Source organism: Watersipora subatra, chromosome 6, assembly GCF_963576615.1.
Source record: "Watersipora subatra chromosome 6, tzWatSuba1.1, whole genome shotgun sequence".
NCBI lineage: Eukaryota > Metazoa > Bryozoa > Gymnolaemata > Cheilostomatida > Watersiporidae > Watersipora > Watersipora subatra.
In genome coordinates this window covers 53,582,031-53,603,651 of record NC_088713.1, presented here as the reverse complement: position 1 = coordinate 53,603,651, position 21,621 = coordinate 53,582,031, and the positions used below count along the sequence as shown (strand labels likewise).

Genomic DNA, 21,621 nt, shown 5'->3' with positions numbered 1-21,621 from the left:
TTGAGGATAATGCAAAACATGATTTGAAGAATATTGTAGTGAATTGTATACAGTATATGGATGTCCACATAACTGGAGAATGCGAGTTCAAATCCAGTTTGCAGCAGACTTCTCATCCTTAAAACTTTATCCCTATGTATATTATTTTCAAAGAAGCAGCTTGTTTATTGTACTTACGGTAGTAAGAAACTAGTTTTTTGGTGTTGGCAATGATATACAGCCCCGCAACAAGGATAGGCAATGGACTTAATGTGGGCGGGGCTTTTGGGAGGCTGTGTATCGTTAGTGTGTGTCGGGGTGGACCAGCAGAAACGTATATGGGAGCTAACTCATTTCCAAGCAAACAGGCCACGCCCACTATTTCTTTATAAGTTATAATTGAGAGGCCGCAACATCAACAACAAAAAATTCCCATTAGTAATCGCTTTATAATTGATTATTGTATTATACAGCATTTGAAATAAAACAAATTTTCCTGCAACAACCTACCAATATTTTTTGTAAAAATGTAAAGTAAATGCAAAAAAGGTTAGATATTGAGAGCGAGTCAAGATTATTTCATTACTGATCAGTATGCCGATCGGGTTTGTTTGGAAACAAGCGTCTTTGTTTCTAGTTTATGTTTGCTGGACTCTGTGAAGCTATATGGCTCTGGCTATTGTGGAACATAACAATTACACCTAATAACTTTGTGTTAAGACATGCAGGTGACTCAGATGTAAACATCGAATATGTTAAAACATCATATTGTAATTAGGAATGAGAAGACAACCTGTTTATTTAAATAATGTGCTTGTCAAACATTATCATGTCACAAGGTGCTGTAGAGTTATACAAGCTATTATATATATAGTTGTGAAATAACTCTATGGCAATGATACTCTCAGGTTAGGAGAGACCAGTCTTCAAAAATAGAATGTGCAGCATATAATTTAAAAAATTAAGAATATATATAGTTTTTCTTTGTTTTAAAATCACCAATGTCAGTGGAGATTCAACAGTTTCGAAGACTGCCACAGGCCAGCAATGTCAAAGGCTGTCTCAATTGTGTGACTGATTAGCCAAAGTTCTCTATTGTACCATAGCCTCAAAGCCTATTATTTATTAATCTTAGTTATTTATATCAAGGTTGAAGCAAATATATGTAGTCTATAGCAGTTCTGTTCATCCTTGTTTTCTACAATTACTGTATTGCTAGAAGATTGTGTTTGAAAACCCTACAGAGTGTAAACATTTTACCACCAGTGATTTTGTAAAACATACACTGCCAGCTTTTATGTGCATAAGAAAAAGTCGCAATATTACAACAGTATGGGAAGACAAATTGTTGATATAGTAGGGTGCTAGCTTAGCGTTACCAGGTCACACGGCGCTGTAGGTCTACATGCTTTTATATGGCTATGTCAGATGGTTCTTTGACAATAGTATCTGCCAGTTCAGAGAAGTCCAGTTTTCCAGTATGGACTATGCTGCACTCATTTTATAAACCTGGGGTACAGTAGATTCTCAAATGACGTGAATTCTAGGTATGATAAATATTTTATGTAAAGTTTTTGCTTCGTACTATACCAAAGATTTCATATTTGGTGAGCTCTCAAACTTCTTTTCAATGAAAATCTTATTCCATCGCACCCGCGTGAAGAAAAACGATGTGCGTATATCGTCACAGCATATTATTGTACTGCATATACGGATTTCGTGACATTCTAATTTGTCGTTATAAATTATCAAATGTGTCGTTAAAACAGAGAACAGAGCAATTGCGCAACTGTTCATAAATACTCAGAAGCCATAAATTGGTGCGGATAAACAACGTCGATTTACCAATGAAAATGCCGCAAGTTGGAGTATTGTTGAAAGTGACATCCTATCCTAACTTTGATCCCTGGGTACAGATAGACGATGAACAGGTCTAGTTAGTATGCCGATATTAACTAGACCGGTAGGAATAGTACCAATATTTTTATAATGTAAATATGTTTTTGTTGGTTATTGTAGACATATAAAATATTATCATTAGTTTGACTTTGCAGAATCGACTTTGCTGTTTATAAAAAATGAACAAACCGTTGTAAATGAACATAGAAGTCGTCCGCTCTTGTATCGACATATTATGAAATTACTGCAATCACGGTCTATAAAACCAGTGAAGTTGATCAAAAACACAAGAGAAAAGTTGTCGATGTGAACCAATAATACTGTGGTTATGTTACAACCAAAAAATTAAATAATTTAGTCTAGCCCTTCCTTTTTGTATGACCAAAGGGGTAAGTTTAGAAAGATATTGGAATTGATTGCACAATTTTTATGTATTTTACTGTTCGTATAACCCCTTTAACGTAAGCGTTCCTGGAACAGATTATTCAGGCTGTAGGAGCGCCTACTGTGTACTTATTTGTAATTTTTCTTTCCCTTAAAAATATACCAATAATGTCAGCGGAAATGTCACAAAGAATGTCTAACTTGTGTCACTGATTGGTAAATTTGTTCGTTCATATTTTTAGGGGCGATTCATTACCAGAGGGTTGTTATTGAGATGGTACACTACAATTGAATTATAAACCCTACAGAGAGTGTTAGCAAATGTTTACACTACCAATTAGGTAAGATGAGGGTATCAGCCCTTTATATATACTCAAGAGAAAAAACAAACATACCTGTCACTGCACTGTGTATGTAGTACTTCAGCTGTTATACTCAAATTACCATATAAGGTAATAGGATAACCCAGAAAACCTAATATTTTTACCAAAAAGATAGCTGGCTCCCAGAAAGCTATTCATAGAACTGACTATTATGTGAGAAGGAAAGGCAGGTGGGTTCAGCATCTCATACCACTTTTTTGAATGAGCCCTGCTATTATGTAAACTTAGTCCAAAATAAATACTACAGTGTGTAGGATGTGTATCCAATTGCTCAGCGCCTAGCAACAAACAAACAGAGGAGCAAACATTCTTTGTTGTTGTCATGGGAGTAAAATTCATTCTTAGAGTGGTTCTCTTACATCCGAAAGCCAGCCATAATACAGGCAGGCCTAGATGGTGAGTAGTCTAGAGAGGATGTAAAAAACTTGTGTAGGCAGAAATGTGTAGAGAAATGTTTCACATGTTGCTTACATTAAAGTCGCGTGTAAACAACCAGGCTAATAGGAGTGCCTACTGTGTACATATTTGTAGTGTTTCTTCGACCTAAAGAGATGCCAATAGTGTCAGTGGTAATGCTGCAGAGGATGTCTCAATTGTGTCACTGATTGGTAAATTTGTTTATTCATATTTTAGGAATGACTCATAACCAGAGGACTGGTATTGAGATGGTACGCTAGAGTTAAATTATAAACCCTACAAAGAGTAGGACTACTTGGAAATGTTTACACTCGTGAATATGTGAGATGAACGTATAACAGTCCTTTATATATACTTTAGAGAAAGAACAAGCATACTTGTAATTGTACTGTGTATATTGTACTTTAGCTGTTATATTCAAATCATCATATAAGGTAATAGCATAACCCAAACAGCCTAATATTTTATTACCAAAAAGATAGCAGGCTCCCAGAAAGCTATTCATAGAACTGACTATTATGTGAGAAGGAAAGGCAGGTGGGTTCAGCATCTCATACCACTTTATTGAATGAGCCCTGCTATTATGTAAACTTAGTCCAAAATAAATACTACAGTGTGTAGGATGTGTATCCAATTGCTCAGCGCCTAGCAACAAACAAACAGAGGAGCAAACATTCTTTGTTGTTGCCATGGGAGTAACATTCATTCTTAGAGTGGTTCTCTTACATTCGAAAGTCAGCCATAATACAGGGAGGCATTGATGGTGGGTAGTCTATAGAGAGGACGTTAAAACTTGTGTAGGCAGACATATGTAGACGAATCTCTCATATGTTTTTACATGAAATTCCCCTGCAAACTATCAGGCTAATGTTTATAGAATACGGTTTGTACTCTATATTGAACATATCATTTGATGAAATCACAATATATGATATGGTAGAAAACTACAGTAATATGCAATGCACAGATATAGGTAAGTATTGTGAAGTTTTAAGGTGTCAAAATACTGGCTAGCCTGTTGCCTGTCAGTAAACTAGAAGGTGGTCAATTAGTACTGGTTATAGAGTGTCGATATATCAAGCTAAATATTGTGAGTTTGAGTCCTGTTACAGTAGCGGTCGATCTTATTTATTTATATATATTTGAAGAATTCACAATAAAGGTTAACCTGATAGTATATAGAAGGTGGTCAGTTAGTACGAGTCATAGAGTGTTTACCTACCCTGTGAACTGTCGTGAGTTGAGTCCTGCAACAGTCGATCTTATTTATTTATCTATATATATTTTAAGAAGTCACAATACTAGGTAGCCTGGCAGTAAACTGGAAGGTGGAATAGTAGTACAAGTCATAGAGTGTCCACCTCTCACGCTGAATAGTGTGAGTCGAGTCTCGTAGAAATCAATTTAAAAAAAGACTATAATAACTGTATATATTATTTTTTGACAGTTTTTGATAGGAGGTTTTAAGATTACAAAATCAGAGTGACCTAACTTGAATTAATTTTTTGCAGAAATTTTAATGTGTTAAAATTTAAAAAAATCTGATATGGGGGTAGCGTTATAATAGCAGACTGTGAGAGCTCAATATGTTACCTACAGATTATTAAATGCGGGAAAAAAACTGCTATACTCCAAACAATGCGGGGCTCAGTAATCTTAGCTAGCACTTTCGTTTTGCATGCAAATTTGCTCACATTTATCAGATTAGCAGCTCATGAATGTATCTTCCCATGTGTTAAGGACAATTCTCCTCAGTGAACACGTTCATTCATTGTTGTCATAAAAGCGCTGTAAAAACATGCATTCAAAATCAACACACAAGCTGTTTGATACCTGATTGCAAATTAAAGAAAACTCAAACAACACAAGCATCGCTGAAAGTTAATAATAAATAAAAAGTGTCTTGAAAACCCAAACAAAAAGATTTAACATGAACTGCAATGGTTGGCTAATATTGAAGTGAACTGATTACAACTAGGTAAAATATATCCCTTCTGAACATGTCGTGTTAAGACATGGGGTGAATCAGGTGAAAACATAGAATATAAGCAAGAATGTTATTAGCATCTCATACCCAATTATTAAAATAATCCTGCCATGACAGGATGTGATGTCATAGACAATGTCCTATGTGATATACAGTTATTAGCCTTCTCTCAGTCTCTTAGATTATTCGTATGCATGACGTTCTTTTTAGAGAAAAGCGCTTAATTGTACCTGAGTACATTCTGAGATAGACTGAGTTTCTATAAGTAGGACTTTATGTATGTAAATGGAATGAGCCATGAAAGGGTGCTCACGTTTTAGAATAATTTCAAAAAATTAGAAATGTTTTTAGGAAGAACTTCATGTGAGGGTAAAGTTATAGTCGCAGACTGCCAGAGCAATATGTCACCTACAGATAATTAAATGTGAATAACACTCCTGTTATTGTGTGAACTTAGTCTAATATAAATACTAGTGCATGTTAGACGAGTATCCAATTACTCAGCGCCTAGCAACCAACAAACAGGCAAGCAAACAGTGTTTGTTCTCATCGTGAGAGAAAGTTTACTGTTTGCAACCTCCATGACTAGTCCTCTCACATCGGAGAGCCAATCATCATATAGTAGAGTATGCATGATGACTGGTTCTTGGTGATTTTGAAAGATTTGGCAGCGTCTCCCATAGTTCTTTGTAGATTGTTTGCCATCGCTCAGAGGTACCTGAACATCTGGTACAGCACCTTAGACGCTACTCAAGTGCTGCTTGACCAGGCTGAAGCTCCTAGCTAAGATGAGCAGCGATACCAGGGCATGTAGGGGAATTAAGCGAAATGATCCGCTGTCTGTTCACCTGTTTAACACTATGATCGAGATGTGTAATGCTGAGCTGGGTGATAAGACCAATTTTAAGTTCAGCAGTAGTAGTCAGGCCCGAGGTGACCTTTATGGGCTAGGCGGCCGACAAAGTACTTTACAGCCGTACTGATTCTGGGCTGAAGGGGAGTTGTGCCATTCTTGGCGATGAGCTGAAGAGGCAATCTTATCTAGAACTTTTGTTTGCCATGTAAATTCGCCACCATATACCTGACAGAAACTCATGAATGCATCTTTACATATGCCTTAAGGACAATTGTCCTAAATGAATCCAATCATTCATTGTTGTAGTGAAAGCGCTGTAAGAATTTGTGTTAAAATCTACAAGTGGGCTGCAGACTATCTGATTGATAATTAAAGAGATATCAAGTGATGCTGGAACTACTGCAAGGTATTCATACATAACAGTGGCTTGATTGCTCAAACAAAAAGGTTTAATATGAACAGCAATGATTGGCAAATATTGAAGTGAACTGGTTACAACTAGGTCAAACATCTCATTTGTGATCAGACACACTAAAAACCCCTGACTAGGTAATGTCCAACATGACAAGAACACCTAATAACCTCGTGTGAAGACATATTACTCAGGTGTAAACATAGAATATGTGAAAACATCTTGTTGTGACTAGGAATGAGAAGACAACTTGTTAAATAATATGATTTTCAAACATTACCAAGTCATATGGTGGTGCAGAGTTAAAAGCTTATACCTAATCTACTATATAAACGGCAATCGTTGTGTGTGTGTGTGTGTGAGTGTCCGCCTTATAGAGTACCATACTTTTTCGACTATTAGCCGCTACTAGGTACCTAGGGCGGGTTAACGGGATTCTCCGGTTATCGCGCCTCATAACCTATTCATCGTTTGCCGTTTTCAGCCCAAAATGACGTAATAATGACAACTCTACGGCTTTCTTTTAGCTACATGACACGCGATGCTTTTTTGTCCTCGACGTATTAGGGCTAATTTGTTTTCGGCAAAACGATATCGACAATAGACTCTCTCGATATTAGAATTTGGCGACTAAATTTTATTCATTCTATGAAACACGATGCCGTTTTTGTGAACCTCTATTTCTGGCTTTTCTTAAGGTTCAATTGCTAAATCGCTGTTAAGGTCACTACTTTTCACGCGGACAATAATGTATTATCTCGAGTAGGAGTAACATCTATATTCTCTCACCTTCGATCAGACAAAGACACTACAATAATTTACTTTTACATAACATATCGTTGTAGCAGTATCGTCGTATTCAGAGTTTTGGTGGATAGCTGTTGGTGGAACAGTAACTTTTTTATACACACTTATGCAAGAATTTTTATTATTAATTCAACATATTCACGAATGTTATTTTGTTTTCTCAGTTTGTATTAATTGTATCATTACCGAATCATCTCATATTGTAATCGTAGCAAAACAGACTCGATTTAGCTATTACTTGCTAATTATTTCACTGTTAAATCTAAACCCTTTATAGTCGTTTTATTTTTAAAGATTATTTGACCTGCACGAAACCTTTTTTGTCATTATATGAAGTTTAAAAGTAGTTTGACAAAGTAAATTTGAAACCCTTCACAGTTGTTTTAGGTAAAATGGCAAATGTTGTTATATGTTAAATACAAATCAATTTTCTGTTCAGTGTTTTTTTTATTACCCGGGCAACGCTGGGTTGTACAGCTAGATATATTAGCTTACACACCTTTCCTGTTAAATCTAACCAGTTGGTTTTTCGTAATTATTTTCACATTTTACAACAAACATTTGTAAGATTGCTGTAAGATTTATCGTGTAAGATTGCAAGTATCAGTTATTCTCCACTATCTTATATTTACATACATTTACATATATAGTAGATATTAAAATTCTCTTATCTCCACTACTTAATAACGTTGGATTTGCCGCTGTTCGTGATAGTGGGTCATGTTCATTTCCTTCAGCAGCCGAGTTACTAATTTTTTTCCAGCTACGAGTAGGCCTACTGTAACTTACTATTACAGAACTTTCACGAGTACTCCGAGCGTTGTGATATGCTATTGTGAAAAGAGAGCAGCTGCTATCGACTTACTGTCACCCTGCATCAGCCATGACCAGCTATACGTCGCCTGCTCATACGCCTGCAGCCTCATACGCCTCATAGCCTGCTCGTCGCCTGTTTCTTCATACGCCCGACAGAAAAACCAAAAATGTTGTCTATCAGCATGTGTTGCATTGAACTAAGGGAGAGAGAGAGGGAGAGAAAGAGAGAGAGGGAGAGCGAGGAGGGAAGGGGGGGAGAGAGAGGGGGAGAGGGAGAGAAGGAGAGCGAGGAGGAGAGGGGGGGAAAGAGAAGGAGAGGGAGAAAGGGAGAGAAAGAGGGAGAGAGAGAGGGAGAGAGGGGAGGAAGAGACAGAGAGGAGAGAGAGAGGGAGGGGGGAGAGAGAGAGGGGAGAGAGAGAGAGGGGAGAGAGAGAGAGGGAAAGAGAGGGGAGAGACGGAGAGAGGGAGAGAGAGGGGGAAGAGGGAGGGAGAGAGGGGAGAGATGGAGAGAGGGGAAAGAGGGAGAGAAGGAGAGAGAGAGGGAGAGAGAGAGGGAGAGCGAAGAGGAGAGAGGGGGGAGAGAGAGAGGGAGGGAGAGAGAGAGAGGAGAGAGAGGGAGAAGGAAAAAAGGGAAAGAGGGAGAGATGGAGATGTAACTGCATATTTGGAGTTGTTTTACAGTATGAAAGACAACTCTCAATAAACCTTATGCTGCGCGTGAATCTATTCCTGTAGACAGGTAATGCAGCTAGTTTAGCTATAAAGCGATTGTTCTATGACAATAATACTCTCAGGTTAGGAAGAGACTCTTCCAAAATTGATTGTATAGCATACAATTTAAAACAGTAAAAGTATATATAGTTTTTCTTGTTTTAAAAATGGATGTCAAGGGCTGCCACAGACACTCAGTGTTAGAGGTGGAACGAGACTCGAGACGTCTCGAGTATCGACCTTTCTCGTCTCGTATCGGTCTCGTCTCGACTTAACTATTGCCAAACTCAAGACAGGAAATAGAACTAAAGCGCCTGCGCACGGTTATTCAATCATGCTTTTTGCGGTAGCAACAACTCCATATAATATATATCCAAACAATATTATTGTAATGGATTGCGGGCAACTGCTTTTAAAGTTATACCCGGTCCGTTACTACTTGTTGCTATTGATTATGTTGGCCCTTGAGTCTAATCATGTAGTCCGGACAACGGCCCTGTTATATTTTAGTTCGGTTCTGTGTCCTTAAAACAGATATCGGGTCGTATCTAATTACTCTTTGGATAATCCAATTTAATAAATAAGACTTTTGCAGGTAAAATGCCTGCGTTTTATCGTATCGTGTCTAAACACCAATTGCCCTTCATAAAATTCGGGCCTCTTTTACGTATATACTACCAACCGCGGGTAAAACTTGCCTGGACACGGAGAAACGAACGAAAGGCCGTGTCGACCATAGTCCGTGTTCGGTTAACAATGACGTTTTGTTAGCTCAATGTAGGTAATAATATACATGTGCATGTATACAGTAATTGATATAATTGCATGAGTACAATTTAAATATAATTCACTTACTACAGTTAATACACGAAAAAAACTTAACATTAATGAAACGATAAGACTGAAAGTGTTATCGTGTGTTCTTTTAGTTGCGGTATTTCTTTGTAGAGCGACGGCCATCGGTTTCATTACGCATTACATTAAAAAGTAAGACCTATTCAATAGATGGTAAAAATATACATGTACAAAGCAATATGTTTATACTAATTATGATCAATCAAGCTAAAAATTCTTAGAATATATAACTTCGGTATTTTAGAGCTGTTTGTGTCACTTTTGTTTACAAAAACTACATGCATATCATTATTAAAATGTTGTATTTAAATTGTTTACACCAGGTGAAAATTCAACTTAAAAATAGTTTTATTAATATTATATATACCAAGTAGCTAGTACTTGTGTAGTGAAATCATCACCAAATGCTCATTATTTTACTGTCTCGTGTCTCGAGTCTCGAATTTTTACAAGACAGTGTCTCGAGTCTCGTCTCGAACTTAAAAAACCTGTCTCGTTCCACCTCTACTCAGTGTCAAAGGCTGCTATAGGCCGACTGTGTCAAAGTCTGTTTCAATTGTGTGATTGATTAGCTAAAGTTATTTATTGTACCTATTATTTAATAAACTTAGTTATGTTCATAGATTAACGTAGCCTCATGGAAGCAAATACACGTGGTGTATGGCAACCTGAAATTTTATCATTGATGTAATCTGGTAACAATATGCAAATAATAATCAACATAGAGCTCCATAGACTATATACATACCAAAAGTTAAGCTAGCCATAGAAACAGAATATACACCTGTATCATGAGATACCAGATAAAATTCTTGAAGCAAGCTGCTGATTTTATCTACATAACAATATAGAGAGAGCTGGAACAAAGGTAGAGAATAGAGGGAGTGCAAAAGTGAGACAACTTCTAAAACATTGGTTAGACTTATGGGAGGGACTCAGTAATTCATTCAGAGGAAGAATAAACTAAACATTAGATACTCATCTAGGTCATGAACTTTACCTATATATCAATATATCAATCTATAGATGTAAATCTCAGTGTCTGTTATTCTGTAAATTGGTGTGTCCAGCTATAGCTATTAAAATCTTGGAATAAAACGTTTGCATCGTGCTGGATTTGAACTCACAAAGATTGTGACAGCATGTTTGTAAACCAATCATCTAACCACAATTCTACAAAGGTTTTGACAATTGCATTGCTCTTACAATAATTATATGTATCAATAAAAACCTTTACATTTTTATAAAACCTTCTACATTGACAGATGGAAATGTTAATTTAACAATTTTAATACTTACCATAGAAAGGAATAAAAAGCTTTTAAAATATTTTGAAGTATGAAAATAATCTTCTGATGATCCCTTCAGGCAAGTATTAAGGTACCTAGTGAGTACAGTTACTCATACCTTGTAACATTGTATAAAGACAAATATAGATGGACTTATAATAAACACTTATTCACCCCTTACAACTGGTGTTCATAAAGACCCATCGAGAGTTATCTTACCATCACCAAAGGTGGAGATTAAATTAATCTCTTCATAGATAGAGAGACCACTAGCCAATCATCACCATCAAAGCTGCACTTCTTTGTTCCACCAACTTGTCACAATGTGGTATAAAACATAAGCATATAATATAGCGGTATATCTTCTCATTGGGAACAAAACTGCTGATTTATGTCACACGACCTGTTTTTGAAGATATTTCACCACAAATATTTTCATATCAGAATTTACTGAACTTTTGGGAACATGAAATAAAAATATGAAGTTAAATTTTTTGAAAATGCTAATTAAGTGGTTCAGATGCCTGCAAATCAGCTAGCTAATACACATATTAATGTAACTTTATTTTCTTATTATATTATTATTATTCTATTGCTTTGTTTTATAAAAGAGCAAAATTGCATTTCAAGTCTTTATTATAAAAAAGCTGTGTCTGTTCATTGGAAGCCATGGATTGAGGCTGTTAAAAAAGATTACATGGTGTGAGATTTGAACTCAAGTCCTTCAGCTATACAGCTTGACCCTCTAACAATTGTGCTAAACATCTTTCTAGGATTGTATCATAATTGTGCAGATAGTTATTAGACCTGATGATATCTTACAAAGCACTAGAATACCTTAATATTATCAGTTTATATAAATAAAGCAGAGCTACACAATGAACCTGAATAACATCAACTACTTTATTATATTGATTGATCAATATGCAATATTTCTCAACATTTATTTATCCATGACTTACACAATGCAAGGTGTCAACAGAATGGGTGTAGTATGTAGGAAGAGTTAGAGCAAAAGAAATTCCGCACTTTCAACCAGAGGCTCTGATATGGTAGGTTGTTACTCCACACAAACTGTAAGGCGGGCTCGTATAACACGATGCGAGCTGGCAGGCTGCCTTGCATCACTCATAGTTAGCATTATGGGTAGTGTGTGCATAGTACCCATAGATTGACACAACGGCAGATGTTATGCTAAGCGATATTCAGATCCAAGTTTTAATTTATTTTTCATCACAAAGCTTTACATGAATTATTAAATTTCTTCTTCATCACAAAGCTTATCCATTTTTTGACCGCTTTTTGACAAATTTCTATAACTGAGCAATGAGTTCAGGTAAAATTTGACCTTGTGTGTAGAATAATACATGAACTGATTTACGCAAGTAATGTATTGTGATGATAACTCCCAAGTCTCAATCTTTACTACAAGAAAAGCTATGTTTCTCTGCCTGAAGACAAGATAGGTGCTAAAAAAATTGCTTTGTAGATGATTCAAACTCACTACTTTCAGCAATGTAGATCTACACTCTAACAACTGCATCAATCAACTGTCTACTGACATCACAGAATAATTATATGTTCATGTCTAGCTATTACACATGACAGTCTCTCACGACACACCAGACTCTCAGGTTATTAGTTAGCAGTATTTACTATAATAAGAGTACATAAATACATACATTACATAAACACTTGATATAGTTGATGTGTACAGCTTGAACTGCACTGGGTCACTAGTCTAACTGGTAGTATATTGAAATACCAGAGTAGATATGTAACCACATGTAGTGAAGCACAATATTAATAATATTGATAATAAACACTCATTTACCCCTTACATAGAGACCCACCGAGAGTTATCCTACCAGCTCTGAAGGTGGATGTTAAATTAATCCCTTCATAGATAGAAGAGACCACTCGTCTATCAAAACCAACAACGTTGCATGACATTTTGTTACGTAATATCCATACTAGTGCTGAGCATGAGTAATCAAACTTGTTCAACCTGCGGGTTTATCTTCTCCTGAGTGTAGGGTAATGGCAATTATAAGCATTTTGAGTTTGCGGATTTGGGTATTGATTTGCGAGTTCAGGTTTTGGTACACAAATCTGTCGAATAGAGTGGTTGAGTAGAGTGGATGAAAACTCGGTCAGTTGCGCATGTGTAATGACTAATGAGCAACGAGTCTCACAGCTCGCTTTTTATGTTGCGAGCATGAACGCCGGTCAATAAAAATAGTAAAAAAACAATAAATAAATTGAATAGAATTACAATTGCATTGTAAATGTTAAGATATTTTCGATGTTTGAAAATCTTTCCCGAAGAACAGTGAAACTATTACAAACCTGATATCCAAAAAACCCGTTGGCCAAGACGTACCCTATACTTTATACTTCCGATACTCGAACGAAAATGGAAGTATAAACTCGTTCATTGGCAAAAAAGTACTTGTGCCCACCACCAGGACATACTGTGCTATAAAAATATATCCATACAATATGGTGATATCTATTCTCATTGAAAACACATCTCCTGGTTTATGTCACACAAACTATTTTTGAAGACATTTCACTTCAAATTGAATTTTAATGAATTTCTAGGAATATACATATATACATGTAAGATAAAAATATGAAATAAACCTTTTCAGAAATGCTAATAAAGTTGTTGAGATGCCTGCTAATACACATACTAGTATAATTTTATTGCTTGATTAGTTTTTCTAAATCAACAAAAATAAATTTTAAATATTTACTATAATAAAAGTTGTGTCTGTCCATCTGAAGCTATGGATGGACGTTGTGAAAAAGGAATACACCGTATAGGATTTGAGCTCCGGCCATTCGGCTATGCAGCCCTGACGGGCTAACACTCTAACAATCCCACTAAAGCTCTTTCTAGCATTGTATTATAATTGTGCGGATAGCTGTGAGACCTCATGATTTCCTACAAGGCACCGGAATAACTTAATAGTATCAGTTCATATAAATAACTTTAATATCTGGGTGACCTCCAAGGTAGTAGTTATGTAAAACACTATAACCTCGTTTCGTGTTATTCATAGCAAGTGCTGTTAGTACTTTGCTAATAACCAGGCAACATCTGGTACAATACTAACAAACCTAATTCTGAATTACAATTGTGAGTTCACAAACTTGATTGCCATTTGGAAAATTTATCTTATGGAAGAATAGTCATCAATACCGAGTTCCAATGCCTACTAGTGTTAATATTACGGGTAGTGTGCATAGCACCCATATAGATCGACACTATGCCAGATTACTATGCTAAGGAGTATTCAGCTCCCAGTTCAATTTTTTTTTCTCACAAAACTTTTCCATCGAATAACTTTCTGTCAAATTTATATAATTGACCCAATGACTGAGTTCATGTTTAGAAACATTTTCAATAGGCAAGGTAAAACTTGCTCTTGTGTGTAGAAAAATTCATTGATCGATTTATGTAAGGTGAGTTATTGTCATGAAAATTCCCAAATCAAAAATTTTACTACAAGAAAGTCGTGTCCATTCATCTGAAGAGAGGGCTGGAGGTTTAGAAAAAACTTTCACTGTACAGGATTCGAACTCGCTACTTCTAGCAATGTAGATCTACACTCTAACAACTGCATCAATCAACTGTCTACTGACATTACAGAATAATTGTATGTTCATGTCTAGCTGTTACACATGACAGTCTCTCATGACACACCAAACTGTCAGGTTATTAGTTAGCAGATTTTAATATAGTATGAATTGTGTCTGTCTGTCTGAAACCATGCTAAGAGTTTTAGGAATAAAGATTATATCATACAGGAGTCAATATTAGATATTCAAACTGTCAGCCAAGCGCTAGTATCAGCACCAGTTGACCACCTTTCTATATCTAAGAATAATTACGCTCATAGTTATTACATATGATGATTTCTCATGACGCACGGTACTTCCATCATGCTAGTAATAATAATAACAGTACTATATAAATATTAATAATGATTATAATATTATCTAAACAACTTATATTCTAATGTTTAAGTTTCACTAAGGAGTTGTCATAACTTGAAAATACAGACAGTTTGTCAATGTTTGGGATATTATGCAATAGTTAATCATTGCTGTCAATCAATGTTTGCCACAAACTTTTGAAGAAATAGAAGTAAATCCTAAGAAATTAAAGTACATGGTTTAGTCATAGTTGACTATGTGAAGCAGTACATCTATACTAATCACAGCCAAGAATATGAGTCCGAGTGTTTTGCTATGGACAAAGATTATGTTACAAATTTGCTTTCAATAATACATTTATTGACCACACTTTATTCATACTAGTATGATGGTAGTCTCGTGAACTGTAAGAGATCATATAATTTAGCATATGAGCACAACTACTAGAAAAGGGATATTACTGCAAGGTGGTTGAGTGGTGCAGGGGGCAGTGTGCTAGGTGAGTAATCTGGATATCCAGGTTCGATACCCATGTGGTGCAATCCTTTATCCTAATGCTGTTAGCTTGGCTTCTGAGGAGCAGACAGGGCTAACATTAAAGCAAAAATCCTTAACTGGTTTATTCAGAGTAAAATGAGGGAAGGGTAGAGAGTCCACCCGTACGCATGATATGCTCACTAATAAATATCATGAGCATAGCACAATAAAACATAATGTTAAAGACACTCCAAAATAAAATTGCTAATTTCTTCGCGAAACATTTTTCCAAAGTTTCCAAAGACTTACGATTGCCCTACTGCTACGGCAATGAGAAATCTACCTACAACTTTTACTGTTGCTGCTACAGCAAGCGCCTATTTATCATCATATGAGTGTATATAAAATGCCCAGTTTTGTTTCATTGTACCAGTATGCAGTTTGCCTTTAGAGTATAATAAATCAAATTACGGAACGAAACTCACCTAAAACCCCACGTACCTAAATAATTTCAATGCCCCCTTAAAGAAATAAATATTTTTTAAAAGAATTTACCAAAAAAAGATGTGGCTTGATAAATTTGAATAATAAAATAACTCCAGCAAACAGCATTTTCTATAATAGGCCTATAAATTTTAACTAAGCTAAGTTAATCCAAACTGCATGGTTTGAGGAAGATGTAGGAACTAGCATTATGACATAATGTTAATATGTACTTCTGTTAGCACTCCTTGTTTAATCACCAGAGTTTACAGTAATTCAAGTGGAGAGAAGAATTTTAGCTGACAGCTCCATGGTTCATAGCATATGCCGTGTAGATTAGAACCCGTGACATTTACTAGCTTTTAGAAAGGCTAAGAAGGTGAGTGGATGATGACATGGAGATAGAGATTAGTGACACGGAGAGATTAAGTAATGAATATGATGAACAATGGAATGAGTATTATAAAAAGGGATAATAGAGAAACAAATAAGAACCTAATGAGAGAGTTAAAAAGAAAAGAGAGAAAGTAGATGATTTCTCTGCCTTCTAAAAACTGACTCAAATCAGATCTAATCAAAACATCTAAGAAACACAGTAAATTTACAAGTATTAACTAGCAGTAACTGTTATTATGAGAAGAAAGATGGTTGCTGACACAGATTAGTACTGTAAAAGACTGATTGATATTAGCACAAATTTAATAGAAAAAGGGCAATTGTATTCCTGAATATGTTAAAAAGAAAAGAGTGGAAGTTGATGATTTATCCACCTTAAAACTGGCTCAAACCAAATCTACCCTAGGACACTTATGTATTCGCCTCAACCAACTTTCGCGTTTTCGCGGAGTCATCCTCTCGCGAAAAATTCATACGCGAAACTAAACTATCGTAACGAACGAGCGAAAACGCGAAATTAAATAACTTTTTTCATTGATAGTCAGACCTGTATTCACTGGTTTTTAGTTGGGGCGGCTAATGTTAGGCGACTAGTTATGAACACCTAAGGGTGTGGAGGGGGCGAGTGTAAAGCCCCCAAACAGTTTCTCTCATGTATAGGGCCTCCAGCCAGGCCTGTTGTGTGAAGTTTTAAAATATTTTATCGGAAAGTATCAACATTTTTCTATTTTTTAGATTTGTTTTGTTTTAGGTAATGTGACTGACGAGACGTTTTTAAATTAAAATAGGCAAAACTTGACAGCAGTTAAAACGCTCAGAAAAAAGACATCTTTTTCTTTTGAGCGTTTTAACAAAGATCAATTTTACGGATTTAAAATTAAGTTCATTCGGAGGTTTTTACGCTTTCGATGGGACATGGCCAAGCGGGTGTTTGATAAAACTTAATCTTTTGTAAACCTTTATAAAAGTCGTTAACAAGAATATTTTGATATTGATCGTTCGAGACTTTCTTCTCATAATAACAGTTACTGCTAGTTAATACTAGTAAATTTATTGTGTTTCTTAGATGTCTTGATTACCCTAGGACACTTATATTTTGCTAGTATTTAGTTTCGTGAGTAGCCTACATAGTAAAATTTAGAAGCAACCTAATTTCGCAGCTCTGATGAGTGCGAAAGTATAGTGATGTGAAAATAAATGCAGTGGAACAAACATAATTAGATTCCTCAGGTTCAATTCACCGATAAAAAAATTTCAATTTGCGACTAGTTTGTAATTGTGAACCTCAGGTAGAATGGTGTGGGCAAGGTCGATAATGCAATTTAATCGCTTGCTGCCATGTCTTTCTCAGACTATCAATCAGGCCTGTATTCCCTGGGCCGGCTGGCCAGCGGAGCCGTCCAAGCCTTTTAAGAACTTTCCGCGGCTAAGTACAGTCAAACTCGGATAACTCGCCCTCGGATACAATGTAACATTTCATCTCAAACACAAGGTTAACTCGAACAGATTTGTTTGGTCCGTTCTCACGCAATGATAAATTGCTTCAGATAACTCGACCTCAACATCAATTATTCCAAAAGTTATTTGCCCAACGGCTATGGAGACGGTTTTTATCGCTGTAGAATATCACTTTATTCCAAGCCATAGAGACAAACATCAACTTTTAGTAATTTTTAGACGTCATTATTATCATCATCAGTGGCAAAATATTCTCGTTAACGACCTTTATTAAGGTTTGCAAAATATCAAGTTTTACCAAACATCCGCTTGGCCGTGTCCAATCGAAAGCGTGGAAAACTCTGTATGAACTCAAAATAAAATCGGCAAAATTGATCTTTGTTAAAAGGCTCAAAAGAAAGAAATGTCCTTTTTCTGAGCGTTTTAACTGCGGTCAAGTGTTGCCTGTTTTAATTTAAAACTGTCTCGTCAGTCACATCACCTAAAACAAAACAAATCTCAAAAAATAGAAAAATGTTGATACTTTCCAATAAGATTGTTTTAAACTTCACACGAAAGGCCCGGCTGAGACCCTACATAAGAAAGACCTGTTGGAGGCTTTCACCGCCCCCTCAACACCCCAGGTGTTCATACCTAGCATTCCCTAACATTCACTATGTTTTCATGGTGCGCAGTACTGCGATGCAGCCCCCTCCGAAGTCGAGGGGATTGTACGTTTCCATGCTGCGCAGTGGTTTTCAACAAATTAGCCAGAGAAGAGAAATTGTATAAATCGATTCGCCTGATGGAAAAATAGAATCGATCATACATACCAAACATCAGAAACGGTCTTTTTATGCTTCTGTCGTCATTATAATTTTATTTACAATACACATTCACAAGGTTTTACAAACTTTAACTCAATTTTTACAAAGGAATATATTTTTAATAAGTATTTTTAAGTAATTTATTATTAATCATTATTTTAGTACTTGCCACCTATTTTTCTAAAAATGTTGGCATCGATAACAAAGTCTAGGAAAATAATCAACTCATCATCCTCGTGGGTGCAGACCATAATTAAATTTAGGTGAAAAAAGATCGGAAGAATAGAAAAAAAACAAGATTAGCGGGATAACTTTTGTACTAGTTTATGGCCCTTGAAGAATCCGTCTCCATGGCATGAGAGCTATGCGCAGCCACTGCGCAGTCGCTGTTTCCTTGCTGCGAATTTGCACTGGCTTCGCACTGATCAGTGCGCAGTGATTTCAGTGCGAAGACGCCGTTTCCATGATTCGGAGATAGCGCAACTCCGAAGCACTGCGCATCATGGAAACTTGCAACCCTAACTTGCAACCAGTTAATACCGGCCTGTGGTAAACTGAACCTGAGGAATCTAATTATCTTTGGACCACTGCATTTATTTTCACATCACTATATTTTTGCACTCATCAAAGCTGCGAAAGTAAGTTGCAGTGAAATTTTACTCTGTATGCTACTTAAGAAACTAAATTCTAACGAAATATAAGTGTCCTAGGGTATATCGTTTGCTTTAAAATATTTTTTTCATTACAAGGTCAGGTCAGTTGAATCAACAGTTTTGAAAAGTTGGACTATTTTTTAGAAAATATGCAAAAAGCTGCTTTCTGAAAAATAACTTTTTCTCGTGTGTATGTGGTCATGCAGCCTTAGGGATGATACTTCCCTTCAAAAGGCCCATTAGGTTCCCAAAATCACGTTTTAGGGGGCTTGCAGACTCTGAGGCACTGTCAGTGAACTTGCTACTTTAGGGGGGTTTCCACAGCCAAACCAGTAAAAAGGCCCATTCTCATTAAGATTTTATTCAGCCAAAGTTTTACCAAGAAATTGCACCGAACTTCCACAGTCTTCATTTTACTGCAGATTACATTAAAATCTACACGCTTGCTGACGGGAAAGGAATCGAAAAGAGAGAGTCGACATTGCATCATCTTAGCAACCCTTTAGCAACTCAGAACGAATGATATGATATTACTTTCATTGATATTCATTATGTTTTCCTTTATAGATGAAAGTGACGATCTGATGGTTGATGTTTGGAATCTGTTTTATTAACCCTTTTTGCAGGCATAGCGACATTCTTTTTGTTATGCAATACTGACGCTAGTGGTCAGAGCAACTATTATGTCGCAACACAAATGAGTTTTACAAATTGATTTATGGTTAGCTAATTAACTTTTTAGTTTAATTTTTTTCAGTAGTGAACTACAATATATTGGTCTCTGTTAGCAACAAAAAATAAGCTGTTTTCACAAGAAAAAAACAAGCGTTTTTGCAATACTAAACAAACGAAAAATTCAAAACAAAAACGTATTTAAATAAAATTGGGATTTTTGTTTGTAGCTTGTTTATGCTTTATTAATGCGTGAATCATATTGGATGTTTCGCGGGGCGTGGAACCTGGGCGCCTTCTAGGGAACTTCCAGTGTTTAGGGGGTGTATTTCAAATTGACCAACCAAGTGATTGGGGGTACAATATCCAAGTCTAGGCCTATGCAGGTGGGCGTCTCTTTCAGGGTATCAACACTGGGCATGCAGCATGGGCTTATATAATTATGCTTTGTTTGACTGAGGAAATATTACGACCATAATATATGAAGGTTATATTCTAAAGTTACTTATAACTTTATATTATACAAATCTTAACAGTTATTAGGAAAATAATCTTCAATTCAAAAACTCACAACAAGGTGCAGCAACTTTTGAACAGACAAACTATGAACAATACGAGGAAAATGCAAAAACAAAAAGTAGATATATGTTTGGTAATATTGGCTGGTGAAAGCATCCAGCTCAAATATTTCAAGTACCTGACATGTTAGTCGGTCATAAGCAACTTTTACACGGAGCAGATCAGTTAACCTCAGAGAAGGAGCCTTAGAAAGTCTTATTAGAGTTTATAGTACTATTCCTTCACCCCCTCCAACATGTTTGTTAAAACTCATACAAAGCCCATCAGAGTTTAATGGTCATGTAATCAAATGGTTTAATTCATCAACATCAAAGAATGAACCGATTTACATACATATTTGCTTTCAATAGTATTTTATATGTCAATTATATTACTATTCATAGCTATTCAACACCTTAACTGAAGGAACTCTTAAAGCTTTGAACTCACGTCATCTCTAAATAGACTGTCTCTCTTTTGATCCAAAGTATTTAGTTTCTTCATAGTAATATAATATCGCTCATCCTTATCAGATAGTCAAACTGGTTTCTGTATCCTCGTGATTCTCTTGTAAATGAACCCATTCATAGTTCACTAGATCTGACCATTATGTGGTTGACTAGCATCAAGTTCTCTATGAATTCTATTGTTTAGAATAAAGGATGGAATGCACTGGATACAAAGTGGGAGGCATTGCTAATCATGAGAACTAGTGACAGAGAGACCACAACTCTATCAAGTGAACTTAAACCATAACTGTCACGAACAACTTTTATTGTATTTACTAAGTAAATCAGACTCGCTGATTCCGATTTTGTACTCAAAATAAAGATTAGTCCACTAACCTTCAAAGTCATTTAGGCTTTTTTAAAGCGTTTCAATATCCGTTTCAAAAACAACACAATCGGCATTACAAGCTCCGCCCATAAATATGTGACGAAACCTAGCTTTTTCAGAAACGGAAGTTAGGAAAGTTTAGTCCGATTTAGAATAATAGAGATGGGTGTCTTAAAACCCATTATTATCTAAATCCAGCCTGTAAAATAATTTCAGTTTTTTATGAAAGGGATATAAACTATTTAAAACTGCTCGCAGCTTGTTATATGACGTTTAAATGGGCTGGACGCCGAGAAAAATGAGCTCAAAAAGCGCGGTTTTATCACGAGCTAGCGTTGTTATCGCACTTTTTAAATATGCAATGCTAAATAGCTTATCTACCTTTCAGAAAAGACTGATATCATTTTTAAAGCTGGATTTAGATATTAATAGATTTTAAAACACCCATCTCTATTATTCTAAATCGGTCTAAACATCTCTACGTAACTTCTGTTCCTAAAAAGCTAGGTTACGTCAAGTATTTATGGGCGGAGCTTGTTAT

The 21,621-nt window shown here is 36.0% G+C and overlaps 1 protein-coding gene across 1 annotated transcript in view; it reads left to right on the top strand.

Moving 5' to 3' along the window:
* LOC137398362 (CARD- and ANK-domain containing inflammasome adapter protein-like) overlaps nucleotides 1-21,621 on the top strand; it is a 33,684-nt gene that overhangs the window by 11,087 nt on the left and 976 nt on the right. The window lies entirely within an intron of this gene.